This window comes from Balaenoptera musculus, chromosome 21, assembly GCF_009873245.2.
Source record: "Balaenoptera musculus isolate JJ_BM4_2016_0621 chromosome 21, mBalMus1.pri.v3, whole genome shotgun sequence".
NCBI lineage: Eukaryota > Metazoa > Chordata > Mammalia > Artiodactyla > Balaenopteridae > Balaenoptera > Balaenoptera musculus.
The window spans coordinates 22,803,274-22,816,103 of record NC_045805.1 but is presented as its reverse complement, the minus strand read 5'-3'; the positions used below and the strand labels follow the sequence as shown (position 1 = coordinate 22,816,103).

At 42.4% G+C, this 12,830-nt stretch overlaps 1 long non-coding RNA gene across 1 annotated transcript in view; it reads right to left on the bottom strand.

Moving 5' to 3' along the window:
* Positions 1–6,299: 6,299 nt before the first annotated feature.
* LOC118887981 overlaps positions 6,300–12,830 on the bottom strand; it is a 55,334-nt gene continuing 48,803 nt past the window's right edge. The window contains exon 3 of the long non-coding RNA XR_005018218.1: positions 6,300–6,379. This is a non-coding gene — a long non-coding RNA (uncharacterized LOC118887981). The remainder of the gene's footprint in view (positions 6,380–12,830) is intronic.

The following is a 12,830-nucleotide window of genomic DNA, read 5'->3' as shown; positions in this document are numbered from 1 at the left end:
GTTATTTTTTTAAATTCTGTTACTTTAAAATAAAAGCCTAGTATATGGAATATCATAGGAGATGACTGTTTTAAACAAGGAAGGCTTTTTCTCCATCCTCTTTCCCAGGCCTCCACATACAGGCATGGGACCGACCTGCTCTTTGGACCTCAGAACGTGTGAGCACACCTGGGCATGATCGGCCTGCCCTTTACCCCTCCGAGATCGGGGTGTTCCTCCTTCCAGCTGGCAAGACCAGCAAACCATTGTGCACTCTGTTCCACCCACACAGAACCCAGGCCGTTGCTGCACTGTCTTTTCCTTTTATTAGTAGGGAAAATTGATCCTTCTAAATGGTAAGTCCAATACTGTAAGGAAGCTGAAACCGTTGCATGGGTTTTGGCTAGTGGCTAACTAGGTTCCCTTGTTCCCAGCTCTACTGGAAACATCCAGTTAGGAGCAAGGTCCAGGATCCTACTCTCTCCCTTCTAGAACCTCTACCTTCACCTAACTCTTGTACCTCCCTGGCAATAAAACCATCACGATAAAGCCTGTGTCATGTCACTTTCTTGATGGAATACTCCTTCTGGCTTTCCAATCAGGAACGCCTAGGGGTAGTGAATGCAGATGACTCCAGGGGCCAGCTAGGCAGCTCCAATGTGTGGATTTGGTGGCGTCTGTGCATGTGCCCAGGGATCCCGGCAGGGTTGATCACAGGCCTGGGGTAATGGGGCTACTGTGACTTTACTCCAGCCCATTGTTACCCTGTGGGAACACTGACCCAGTGTTATCTTAGGAGTTTTCAAGGGAAGCTCAGACTCTAGAGTTTAATGTGAGATGTTCTGATTTTCCAAGGTTGGCTCAACTTTTTAAAACATTATGAAAGCCAGATAAAATTTACCTGAGGGCTACGTTCAGCCTTCAGGCTGCCAGTGTGAGACGTCTGCCATCTTGGATAGGACTAACACCTCCTGTTTGCATGGGAGTTGACAGTTAATGGAAGCATGTAGAGCATTTAGTGTGAGCGCCTACCTGGTTACCTTCAACACAGAGGTGTGGGTGCTGGTTTAGCTACATTAACTCTAGCTTGACTTTGCACTTTGTGTTTGTATAAGAGACATGCATGCTCACCACACACGGTGCTCACAGATGGAGAATGTCTGCTCTGCCTGGGTGGAGAGGAGGGAACACAACAGGGCACGAGTCTCCACTCCTTTTTTCCTCCCTCTGCTGGCAAAGCATGGGTGGGCTTAGCTGAGGAGGTACCAGGCTGGACTGAGCAGCCTAGACTTCCCTGATTGGGTGGACTGGGGGCAAAGCTGTGCAGGGAGCCATACGGATAAACTCTCATTCAACCCAGACAACAGCGGGGATATCGTATTGCATGGGAATTGTAAAAAAATTGCTGTCCAGTTTGGGTGTCCTCTCCCTGCCTGGCTGGACGCTATCTCTCATCTCCTGCCCCTTTGCAAGCCTCCTACTCATATACACAACATACACATGCTGCCCACTACTGCTTCCTACTCTCACCTCCATTCACATGCCAACACATTGAGCCTGGCATCAAAATTTCCACTGCCTCCTGCCCAACCCAGGTCTGCTCTAATTATCTAATTCCAGAAGAGGGAAGCTAGAAGTCACTTCCACCCCTAGAGCTTCACTGTCTAATACAAATATTATGTGAGCCACAAATGTGAGCCACAAATATAATTTTAAATTTTCACCTAGCCACATTTTAACAAGTAAAAAGAAACAGGCAAAAAAAAAATTAAATAATACATTTTATTTAATCCAGTATATCCCAAATATCATTTCAACATGTAATTGATATTTTTTTAAATTGTTAATGAGATATTTTACTTTTTTTGTGCTCAGCCTTTGAAATCTGGTGTGTATTTTACACTTAGAGCACATCTCAATTTGTACTAGCCACATTTCAAGTGTTCAAAAGCCATATGAGGCTAGTGAATACTGTTTAGTTAGCACAGCTCTAGAACATAAAGAAAGAAATCTCCCTAATGTAGTGATCAAATTTCTACCTCCAAGTTTTTGTTAATGAGGCAATCCAGTTGCCTAAAATATCCTATACTGACATATTTGAATAAAATTAAAAATGTTTTGACAAATTAAAATGGTTCATTGACTCTTACAAAGTGAATGTCAACTAGGCTAAATGTAAAATTCTATATTCAGGCTCATAAAAGTCAAACATATAAATATAGAAGAAGGAGACTGGCTTGGCAATTCATGTAAAAAAAAATGTGTGTTTAAGTTAGCCATAATCTCCTAAGACCCATACTGTGATAGGAATTTTTTTTTTAAATTGCCAGTCAATATAGTAACCCAGAATACAGGAAATAATTGGTCAGATCTAGTGCTGAGTTAAGGAGTGTGTCAACCACGTTGGTGTCCAGGCCTCCAAACTATAAGATGCTCACTATCATAGGATGCGTAAGAAGATGGAGAAAATGTCATTTACCAGATTTCTTGGTTGAATCTGATACTTTCTGATAAGCTCACTGGCATGAGAACTGAGTTCTCTGAAGACATGTTTGAGCTATAATTGAGGGTCACTAACTAGCTTTCAAGGAGGTGGGTGCTGTTATCTATAGGACTTGTACTTGCTAGGTAGGGTGTTCATGATTGGGCAAGACCTGAACTGATCAGGGTAATAAAGAGGACCAAGAATTGCTGCTGGCCAACCTTTCCAGCCCCACTCCACGTAACAGACACATATTTAGGGCATGTCCATTTGAACAGGCATGAAATTATTAACCTGCCTAGGGTACGTATAACCTCCTCTTTTGGCCATGGCTAGAGAAGTGTGCTGAAGTTTAAGTATAGCGTTTTAAGATAGACTTTTACAAACTAGAGTTTCTGATGAGTCATGGAGAAGGTTGATATGGGTGATGAGCAGTTTGTCAATTACCTCATGTGAGAGTTTGAAGAACGAAAGAGGTTTGACATAAGAGAAGACTAAAGAATAGTCAAAGGATTCTCACGTAAAAGATGGAGTAGATTTATCCTATTCTCTGATTTTCTGGGTACCAACTGGGTGTCCAAGAGTCAATCCCATTCTGACGCTAACTACCAGGAGTTAGTTAGCTTCCAATCCCACAAGGTAAAGGATCTCAGTTCCCACAAGACTGCCCTCACTTCAGACACCAACATAAGACCCAAATTTTTGTCTGACTTTGGCTAAAAATTCAGAAGTTTCCACAGCTGTGCCCCCAACCCCAGTTTCCATAATTTGCTAGAATGACTCACAGGACTCAGGAAAATGCTACACTTACTATAACAACTTATTATAAAGGACACAAATGACCAGCTAGACGAAGAGGTACACAGGATGAGGTCTGAAATGCTCCTGAGGGCAGAAGCCTGTCTCCGTGGAGTTGGGGTACCCCAGCCTCCCAGCACATGGGAAGTGCTCACCAACTTGGTATCTCCCCAACCCTGTCATTTATGGGTGTTTATAGAGGTTTCATTATTTGGCATGATTAATTAATCATTGGTCATTGGTGACTGAATTCAATCTCCATCCACTCTCCTCTCCCAGAGGCCAGGGCAGTGGGGCTGAAAGTCCAACCCTCTAATGTTGGCTTGGTTTTTGACTGGCTCCCGTCCTGAAGCTATCCAGGGCCCTACCTTAAGTCACCGCATTAGCAGAAACTCAGATGTGATAGAAAGGGGCTCAGAATGAATAACAAAAGACGCTCCTCTGAAAAGGGAACCCTCCTACACTGTTGGTGGGAATGTAAATTGGTGCAGCCACTATGGAGAACAGTATGGAGGTTCCACAAAACACTAAAAATAGAGTTCCCATATGATCCAGCAATTCCACTCCTGGGCACGTATATGGACAAAACCATAATTCAAAAAGATACATGCACCCCTATGTTCATGGCAGCACTATTTACAATAGCTAAGACATGGAAACAACCTAAATGTCCACTGACAGATGAATGGATAAAGAATATGTGGTACATATATACAATGGAATATTACTCAACCATAAAAAAGAATGAAATAATGCCATTTGCAGCAACATGGACGGAGCTAGAGATTATCATACTAAGCGAAGTTAGTCAGAAAGAGAAAGACAAATTATATGTAATATCACTTATGTGTGGAATCTAAAATATGGCACAAATGAACATATCTATAAAACAGAAACAGACTCACAGACATAGAGAACACACTTGTGGTTGCCAAGGGGAAGGGGGAGTGCAGGGGGGAAGGATTAGGAGTTTGGGATTAGTAGACACAAACTATTATATATAGGATGGATAAACAACAAGGTCCTACTATATAGGACAGGGAACTATATTCAATGTCCTGTGATAAACCATAATGGAAAAGAATATGAAAAATGCATATGTATATATGAATGTATGCATGCATGTATGTATGAATATGTATATGTATAACTGACTCACTCTGATGTACAGCAGAAATTAACACAACATTGTAAATCAACTATAATTCAGTTAAAAAAAAAGAAGACGCTCCTCTCACTCAAGAAATTCCAGGGGTTTTAGGAGCTCTGTGCCAGGGCACCAGGTACAAACCCCAAATGTATTTCTTATTATACCATGTTGTGATGGTTAATTTTATGTGTCAACTTGACTGGGCTAAGGGATGTCCAGATAGCTGGTAAAACATTATTTCTGGGTATGTCTGTGAGGATGTTTCTGGAAGAGAATCATTTGACTCAGTAGACTGAGTATAGAAGATCCACCCTCACCAATGTGGGCTGGCATCATCCAATTCCTTGAGTGCCCCAATAGAACAAAAAGGTGGAGGAAGGGAGAATTTTCTCTCTCTTCTTGAGCACGGATGTTCATCCTCTCCTATCCTCGGACATCAGAGCTCCCGGGTCTCGGGCCTTTGGACTCTGGGACTTATACCAGCAGATCCCTGGTTCCCAGGCCTTTGGACATGGACTGAATTGTACCACTGGCTTTCCTGGTTCTCCAGCTTGCAGAAGGTAGACGGAAGGGGGCATCTCAGCCTCCAAAACTGCATGAGCTAGTTCCTATAATAAACCTTTTCTTACATTTATGTCTCTATATATCCTATTTTTTCTGTTTCTAGAAAAGTCTGACTAATATGCACACTTACATTATTCCCAGCATGAATTACTTGATAGGAAGTTTTAAGGAGGCAAGTTTTAATTAAGCATCAGAAAGGACTTCCTGAAAATTAGAATTCCATTAGTTGAAAATTGGTTTTGTCCCTTGGGTAGTGAGACAATGAGCTCTCTCATCTCCAGATATAAGCAGAGGGCAGCTAAATTTGTCAGGGTTATAGAGATTCTCACTTTTTTTTTTTTTTTTTTAATAATTAAGCCTCAAAACTTGGAGCTCTCCTTACCAACCTTAATATTCTAAACTACAAAAAAAAAAAAAAAAAAAAATTCAAAGGTTAGAATTTACATTTTAAAAGAGCCATTCTTTTAAAATGTCAAAGTAGATATAGATCACATGGAGAAATTTCAGGTTTTTCAGGTACCTTACCAAATATCAAAATGACACTGAGGGTCATCCTCAACCGCAAGCAGGATGAGGGGAAAAAAATACATGGAGTCAGCACTTCAGTTCCACACCCGTTACCATTTCTTCACCAACACAACCCCTGCCCCCAACTCCGTAAACTCCTGCACAGACTCCCCGCAAACAAGCAAAGAGTTAGGTCTGGGGGAAGTGTGAGGGATGGTCCAGGGAAATTTGACTAATTCTCTGAGTGCAGAGAATCTTCCGTGCAACTCAAACCTATCGGTCAACGCTTTCTTTTGTCTTCAGAAAAAAAACCTTAAATTAATTTGTCAGAAGGTTACTAGTTGCTATTTGTTTAGCCAATGATTCCTCTCCAAGAATGCATATAACTATGGGCAAATCAAAATTCAGGTTACCTTTGTTCAAAAGTAAACAGGCATATTAGAAATTTTAAGAGTTTTTTGAGCAAACGTCGGTTGGAATCGACACGGCCAAACCATAAGTGGTTAGGAGCACTCCACCAAGAGCGGCCAGGGGCAAGACTTTTACAGGGAAAAGGCACAAGCAAAGGCGGGAAATTAATTGACTGGCTGTGGCTTAAGCCTTTGTCTTAGTGGAAAAGCCGAGTTGGCTGTTTGTGATTGGATAACCTGAGGCATCTACAGGGTCAGGTTTTTGTTTGTTCATGCAGACTGCTAAAGTATTAGAACCATCTCAGTCTAATGGCCCCCTTGTTTTATTAACATTTTCTACTTCTGTGGTCAAATACCTTTGATTATTGGACCTGCAAGCTGCTCCAGCTCATCACCGATCTTTAATCAGCTCCATTTTCAGAGTATAGATGTAGCGAGATTGTTCTTCAGGGGGCAAGCTGACAAGAAGAGTATTGCCACCACGTGCTTCTAGAACAGAAAGTACACATTAATAGGTACTTAATATGTCAGCCTAGAACAATGACTTATTTCCAAAAGGCCTCTGTATTTCCAAACCCAATGGTCACTTCTCTGACCTCATCTTACTCAGCCTCTCAACAGCATTTAATCTAGCTCACCACCCCCTATTTCTTGACTTACTTTGTTCCCTAGGCTTCCTTAAGAAAGGGGTGCGGCCCCTTGTGGTAGGTGTACCATTGTTCCAACTATTCACTGCTTATCCCTGTGAGAGGATTATACACTCTCAACCTAGACACAACAAGCTTGACCATGGAAAGTAAGTGGAAGAGATAGAGGCCACATCCCTCCATGTGTTTAATGTATGGGATTCAAGAATTCCTAACATCACCTCCTCTACCTACAGCTGATATCTGAAATGAATTTTCAGAATTTCTTCCTTTTATCTTAGGACGTGTTGTAAATCCTCTCAGGTGAAGAAAACCCTTAAAGGAAGAAGGGAATTAACATTTATTGCATACCTAATATGTGACAAGTTCTGTATTAGAAACTTTACACATATTATCTTATTTCATCATCACAATCCTCTCATTATTCCCATTTTACAGATGGGAAAATGAAAGCTCAGAGAGGTTAGGTAAACTTAACTCTTACTTACAGTCAAACAGATAGTAATTAGTTACTGGGATTAGAACCGAGTCTGCGTGTTTCCAAAGCCTTAGTTCTTTTACACTACAATGCTGGCTACCTGCTTGGTCATATACCTCTGGGTTAGAATGAAGGTTGTAGTGGGGAGGAGAGGGCAAGAGGTTAGCAGATGCCTCAGGGATGAGCCCTGTGGACCCAGGATGCAGAAGGAAGCTGGTCTTATTTATTTATTTATTTTATTTATTTATTTTTGGCTGCATTGGGTCTTCATTGCTGCACGTGGGCTTTCTCTAGTTGCGGCGTGCGGGGGCTACTCTTTGTTGCGGTGCACAGGCTTCTCATTGCAGTGGCTTCTCTTGTTGCAGAGCATGGACTCTAGGCTCGCAGCCTTCAGTAGCTGCAGCACATGGGCTCAGTAGTTGTGGCTCACGGGCTCTAGGGGGCAGGCTCAGTAGTTGTGGCGCACGGGCTTAGTTGTTCCAAGGCACGTGGGATCTTCCCGGACCAGGGCTTGAACCCGTGTCCCACGCATTGACAGACGGATTCTCAACCACTGCACCACCAGGGAAGCCCTCATATTGATTTAGAATCCTAGAAGATTAGAACTGGAAAGAACCGAAGATATCACCTGGTCCAGCCAATCAACTCTACGTAATGAGACTGAGGCTCAGAGAAGGGAAGTAATCTTTCCCAATGTGGAAGAATAATTATTTAGATATTTTACTAGTAAGATTTTGCTAGATAATCCTGTGATTACAAACAACCCTAGGCCCCAAATCTTGGTAGATTACAATAACAAAGATTTATTTCTCATTTGTGTTACACATTGCCTGTGGGTTAGCACCAGACTATGGCTCTGCACAAACTGCAAGTTGGCTGTGGGTCTGTTCCACAAGAATCAAGGCTGAAAGTTCTAGGGCATTCCTTGTTTTATCATTCTTGCTTTATTGCACTTCACAGATACTGCATTTTTTACAAATTGAAGATTTGTGGCAACCCTGTGTCAAGGAAGTCTATTGGTGCCATTTTCCAACAGCATTTGCTTACTTTGTGTCTCTGTGTCACATTTTGGTAATTCTTGCAATATTTCAAACCCTCCACCAGCAAAAAGATTCATTGAAGTTTCAGATGATGGTTAGCATTTTTTATCAGAAGGTATTTTTAATTAAGGTAGATATATTTTTTAGACATAATGCTATTGCACACTAATAGATTACAGTATAATGTAAACATAACTTTTATATGCACTGGGAAACCCCAAAATTCGTGTGACTCACTTTATTGCAATATTCACTTTATTGCAGTGGTCTGGAACTAAATCTGTGATATCTCCGAGATATGCCTGTGTATGGAATATACTATTTTCATAGCAAAGGGAAGAAGGAAGGGGGCTAGTGGAAACAGTGCTCAGACATCATCATGTCATGTCTGCTCATCTCCCATTGGCCAAAGCTAAGCCTGACATCACTGGGGGCAGGGAATACATATTTTTCACAAGGGAGCATGGCAAGTCACATAGCAGTGGGTGGGGTGTCTAACCCTTTTGTAGAAAGAGAGGGTAAATCATTGTGAACAATAACACAATCTACCACATATATTAATTTGTATTTCATTCACAGTGAACTTTGCTGTTCCCAATGAAGATGGTAGTCCAACCATTGCATTCACTGGCCTCAAGAAGGGCTTGTGTTGCCAAGGTCAAGCATAACTTGCTGGTTTGGATTTCAGAAAGCCAAAGCTAGTGAGATGTCTCTGGAGGGCAGGGGGTGAGGAGAAAGGTGAGTGCCTTGGAAAGAGAAGGGAAGAAGCTGTGAGAGTTAAGGAGAGAGATTTTATTCCTCAAGCTTGAAAAAGGAAGAGGATTTGGGGGGAGAGGCATCAAGGAGAGATGAACACCTGGTCTCAAGAGTTGTGAGAATCAGCTGAAACTTGCTACACCACAGAGGGAGGGCAAGACTCATAGGAGCTTGTTTCTTAGGTGTTCTTGGGGAGGCCAGGGTACCAGCCTCAGTGAGAAGCCCAGCGGGTGCAAACTGGGTTCTTCATGTGCTCAAGGAACAAAAGTCCTCTCCAAAGGTATTGGATGATATAAGACCTCAAGGACCTTCCCAATGGCCTGGGATATGGGGCAGAAGGGAACCCATCGTAACATTAAACTTACTACCAACCCAGTGGGATGGGGAGCAGAATACATTTGATTTAAAGAAATAAAATGAGTGAGACATTTCTTCCATCTCGTATCATGGAATAATATTCATTCATCAAAATCTCACAGCTAGTAAGGGACAGGACAGTTCTTTATACTTTCTTTCAAACAAATGTTTGTCATTTTCTATGCTAGGCCCTTCATGTTAGTTTCCTAGAGTTGCCATATCAAAGTACCACAAACTATGTGGTTTAGACAACAGAAATTTATTGTCTCATAGTTCTGAAGGCTGCAAGTCTGAGGTCAAGGCAGGGCCACGCTCCCTCTGAAGGCGCTAGGGAAGGATCTGTTTCCAGCCTCTCTCCAAGGTTCTGGTAACTCCTTAGCTGTGGTGGCATAACTCCACTCTTCACAAGACGTTTCTCCCTGTATGTGGATCTGTGTCCAAATTTCCCCTTTTTATAAGGACACAAGTCAGATTAGGGGGCCCACTCTACTCCACTATGACCTCATCTTAACTAATTACAGCTGCAATGACCTTATTTCCAAATAAGGTGACACTCACATGGGTTAGGACTTCAACATATGAATTTGAGAGGGACACAATTCAACCTATAATACCCTCTGAGAGGCACTGGGGATGTAATGCCACCGAGCCAGTCAGGGACCCTGACCTCATGGGGTCAACCATCCAGGGGAGGACAGACACTAAGCCCAAGAGTGTGAGTGTGAGGCAGATTCCAGGTCGTTCCATTTCAACTTCCTGCCTCTTGGCGATTGGGAGCGAGTCTGCCAATTAGACGAAAATCAGCAACGCTCTTGGGAACCTCTATTGATATATGATGTGTATTCTCAAGGAAGTTGTCAAAAGAGAAATAAGGATTTGCCATATTTTTGACCATCCAGCATCTGAACCCCCTTCTCAAGTTCTGCCTTTGTGTGAGCCTTCATGGAAAGCAGCAAGGATATGAGGTTACAACCAAAATACAGCCATGATTCACTCTTGCCTAATAATTTGAGTCTAGAGCAATGACTCCTAGGGGCAGCGACAATTTAGAATTCATCCCGGTGGCACCATTCAGGGTCCAGGGGCACCCATGCAAGCAGTAGTGCTGGAAGAAGCACCCTCACCAGTCTGTACCTGTTGTGTTGTGTTCTAGCCTGTGCTAACCACCCAACTTCCCTTGGTGCTTGCCGGATTCTCCATCTTCGCTGTTAACTCTGTGAGTTACCCCATATTCTACCAATAAGTTCCTTTTCTTCTTACAATAACTGAAGTGTGTTGTTGCAAGTGCTGAAGGGGCAGATACACAGGTAAACAGAGCCGGCTTCATCCAGCCTAGGAGATAAATCTTACGTTGAGATTCCACAGCTGCAGAAGCCAGCCTGTATGATCTATCTCCCCCTGCCTCTCCAGGAAATTGGTGTCCTTTACACATTCTAAATTGCTTATCCTTTCACTCTGCTGAGCTGTTCTTTAGAAGACCTGTAGTGAAAGAGGAACAGGTTTTGATGCAGAAATGGAGAAGATAGGAGTGGTATTTAAGATGGTGGCAAATGGTAAGAGCTCAGCGTAAAAGCCAAAGGCAACCATCTTGCTCATTATAGACTGTGAAACCTCTCAGTCAGGAGTTTGAGTTTGCTGATGTCATGCTCCTTTAGTTTGTTTACCATTGCAGCATCCTGGAACATAGCTGAGTCAATCCACTTAGCCATGGTCACATGGAGCAGTTTGGAAGGGGCCACAACCAGCCTGGACCTGGTCCCTGAGGGATGGAGGGGAAATTGCTGCAGGTGTGGGGAAACAGCTTGGTGTGGTAGAGAGAACATAGCAGGCAGCGTGCTTGGTGTTGAGGCTGCCTGTGATTGACATGAGGCATGGGATCCTTTCCCCAGACACGCTGGGGGCGGGGGTGGGGGGGTCCTGACTCCCCGCAGACAGTCATTAGATAAGCAGTGCAGCAGGAAGCATAGACCCAAACCTTGAATGGAGAAGAAGACGGAGTTCAGGACTCCTATGGAGTTCAATCCAATCAGAGTCCAGATTTTAAAGAGATTGCAGAACCCCTGGATTTACATGATAGTGATGCAGAGAAAAAGAAAACAGGGCAAATGTCAGTCACCAGACTTGGGACAAAGGAAGGCAGGATCATCAGCAAAAATGGATTTGATATAAGTACTAGAACCTTCCATCTCTGCTGTCTATGTCAAGGTCATTGCCAGGGGAAGGACAGCAGCAGGGCCAGGCTCCCAGATGGAGGCCACATGCTCCGACAGAAAAAGGACAGGACGCTGCAAAGACTGAATGCCCACTAGTAATGCATCTTGCCTCACTCAGTCTTTCCTGCCAAATTTGACAGCATCAGAAATCCAGGAGAACCCTATAGAAGGAGCTGGTCTAGGCCCCATCTAAAGACCAATAAGAAAAGCAGAAGCTCTCCAACAGAGCCATTTTCTTTTATTTATTTTAGAGAAAGAGACTCCAAAGCTTCCCTCTGTTACTGTTCTACCGTTTATTTTCTACTTTTGTTTTGTGTCTGACTCAACGCTCTCAACTTTGATTAAAACTGGGTCAATGACTTCATGTGTATACTTGTTACTATGCTCAAAGAAATTCCTCATTTGCTTCAAGTTTGAAATTATGCCACCTAATTCAAATGTAGAGTGTATGTATTGTGTTCTGGGTTTTGAGGATTCAAAAATGAATAAAATATAGTCCTGCCTTTGGGAAACTTCCAGAGTAATTTGTAGTTGCCTTTTCTTAAGACAAATCAATCCTCGTTCTTATAAACTTGTTCAGCAATTTACAAAGGAGAGGAAATTGGAATGGAAAAATGGAAGGATAAGGGGAAAGGACAAGAAAGGCAGAAAAGCATACAATGATGAACCCCGTCATTCCTGTTTCTGAGACTGTCTGTCTCCCAGCACAGAAGACTAGGGCTGCCACAGCAGGACACCTGCTGGTCCACAGCATTCGTTTCACACCAATCTGACATACACAAAGAAAGCCAGTGTGATTTACTCCCTGACTGACTGACTGACAGACACAGGGTGGTGTGTATGTAATAAACTGTTACCCACAGGACTTTTGCCTCACTTGATGACAAGAGGAACAAAGATACACATACACACACTAACGCACATACAACTCCTTTCCCCTAACCCTCCACATACACATAGGTGTAGAAAGCTTTATAAATATAAAATCAAAGGCAAAATATTATACAGGAAATTACTTATGTACCCATCTTCTATGTAGCAAAAAGCAACCAGAAACAAAAGTACAAGGCAAATGACCATTGACAACATAAGAGGTCTTACATACAGAGAGAGCTCGAACAATTCAAGAATAAAAAGACTAACACAATAGCTAAATCGACATAAGAGATTAATAGAAATCCACAGAAGAAAAAACATAAATATTAAACATGTATGGAAAAAATATTCTATCTCCCTAGTAAGTAATTTAATTAAAATGATAATTATAACAAAATTATAACAAATGAGATCCCAATTTTCCTTTATTAAATTGACTGATATTTTATACAGATCTCAGTGTTAGCAAGGATGTGGAAGCTCTCCAAGGGCGATTTATGTTGAACTCATTGTGATTTATTACACCAGTTCTTAAGCCCCAAGTCAGCAGAACACTCCAGGGTGTTCCATGAC